This window comes from Microtus pennsylvanicus, chromosome 6, assembly GCF_037038515.1.
Source record: "Microtus pennsylvanicus isolate mMicPen1 chromosome 6, mMicPen1.hap1, whole genome shotgun sequence".
Classification (NCBI taxonomy): domain Eukaryota; kingdom Metazoa; phylum Chordata; class Mammalia; order Rodentia; family Cricetidae; genus Microtus; species Microtus pennsylvanicus.
The window spans coordinates 51398163-51400500 of NC_134584.1; the positions used below are offsets into that span (position 1 = coordinate 51398163).

Here is a 2338-nt window from a genome sequence, read left to right on the forward strand (position 1 = left end):
ATGACATTGTTATTAAAGGTCTGATAGACACAGGTGTGGATGTAATAATAATTTCACCAGAATCTGGCATCCAAATTGGCCTCTTCAAGAAGTAAATGTTCAGGGATTGGAACTTTATCTCCGGTAAAACAAGAGTATGAGATGGGTCAGATATATAGGTCTGGAAGGACATAGAAGAAAATTAAAGCCATATGTGGCTAATAGTAGGGTCATGATTTTTTACAGCAATGGAATACTCAGATTAACATTCCCCCAATTTTAGAAACAAACCATAAATTAACGTGTGTTTCTGGGAAGACTATTAGAAGATATTATAAGGAACACAAGAATGGGACACAACAGCTGCTGATCTTTCAAAGGCACCAACAATCTTACTTTTAAAAGGGTTGACACACAAACCTGTATGGGTTGCACAATGGCCTTTAACAACCGAGAAGTTGTGGGCTTTAGAACAGCTGGTACTGGAGCAAATAAATGCTCAGCCTATTGAAGAATCAACCAGCCCTTGGAATTCTCCTGTATTTGTTCTTTTTTTTTTTCAAAGGAAGCACCCAACTCCCTGCAGCCTGAAGCAGCATCAGGAGCTGGTCAGTTTATAGTATTGTAAGGGTCAGGACTGTGGACGCTTCTTTCTTGCATGGACACAATGTCACAATGTATGCCATCACTGACCACATGGCCTCAGCTGGATAAGCCATGTTTACAGAGAAGTGAGGATGCAGCCTCAAGGTCACACAGCAGCTGAGTGGTTGGGAGCATAGGAGCCAGGTCTCTGCCTGGGTGGGCAGCTGGTGGCCCTGAGAGTTTTGCATGGTCAGGGTCAGGCCACAGTAGGAGGGGATGGTTTCTCCTGGCTGTGGCCCTGGGCGCTGTTGTTCATGTGGTCCCAGATACTGATGGCCTGTTTGAGCAGACCTTCGACACTATGGAAGTACACACTGCTGTCCATCAGGCTCTTCACAGCACTGCAGGCATACTCCACGGTGTATATAGCACCCTGGCTCTGCTCCTCCCATCTCTGCATGTCAGCCTTGTGCTGGGCCAGCTCCGGCAGTGAGCGGCGCACATGTTCCTGTAGCCGGTACAGGGCCACTGACGGCTCATTGGCCAGGACATAGACACTTTCGGTGAACTTGTCTGTTACTTTCTTTCCCTTCAGGAGCATCTCTGGTTCTTCCATAGTGAAGGCAGCCAGGCAGAGCCCCAAAACGGAAGCCTCCTGTATTTGTTCTTAAAAAGAAATCTGGAAAATGGAGACTGGTAACAGATTTAATAGCTATTAATAAGGTGATTCAGCCAATGGGTTCTCTACAGTCTGACATTTCTTTGTCTTCCCTATTGTCTAAAGGATGGCCTCTTATAATTATTGATTTAAAAGATTGTTTCTTAACTATACCTTTAAAAGACAGAGAAAAATTACCTTCACGGTTTCTACTTATAATTCTCAGCCCACTAAGAGATCTCAATGGAAGATTCTCCCACAAGGAATGTTAAACAGCCCAACCCTGTGCCAATATTTTGTATGGCAGCCATTGGAAATGATAAGTAAGCAATTTACTGAATCTATAGTTTACCATTACATGGGCAACATTTTCTATCTGATTCAAATACAGATGCTTTATAAGAATATTTAAAGAAGTAAAGAAAATATTGCTTTGGTGGGTTTTATAAATTTCTCCTGAAAAAAAAATACAAAGAGGAGATTCTAATTATTATTTAGGCTTTACAATAGGTTTACAAAAAAATTGACCCTAAAAGGTACAAGATAGAAGGGATTGATTACGGACTGTTAATGACTTTCAAAGATTACGAGGAGACAGCTCCAATTTATGAGCCACTTTTGAGATGAAACCTGATGAACTAATTAATATAAACAAAGCCTTAGATGGTGACAAGGGCATAAATAGTTCCAGAAAATTATCAATTGAAGCTAAAAGGAAATTGGCTTTGGTGGAAAAGAAATTACAGTAGGTACATGTAGATTGTGTGGCTCCAAACTTTAATTGCATTCTGGTCATATTACCCTCCAAGGATTGTCCCACAGGAATTTCAATGCAGAGGGAAGATATTATCTTCAAATGGATCTTTTTTTGCCACAGAGCAAAAACTTTAAAACTTATGTGGAAAAGGTCTCTGAGCTAATTCTAAAAGAAAAATTGAGACCTTGTCAATTAGCAGGAATAGACCCAGCAGAAATTGTAGTACCTCTTAATAATGATGAAATTGTCAAGTTATGGGAAGAAAGTGAACCCTGACAAAGAGCTTGTAGTAATTTTTTTGGAAGAATTTAACAACAACTATCTCAGAAAGCAAGAGAATTCAACTTATAAAGATCCTT

At 40.4% G+C, this 2338-nt stretch overlaps 1 pseudogene; it reads right to left on the reverse strand.

Annotated features, from left to right (window-relative positions):
• Positions 1-545: 545 nt before the first annotated feature.
• LOC142852826 (BLOC-1-related complex subunit 8 pseudogene) lies at positions 546-1209 on the reverse strand (annotated as a pseudogene).
• Positions 1210-2338: the final 1129 nt, after the last annotated feature.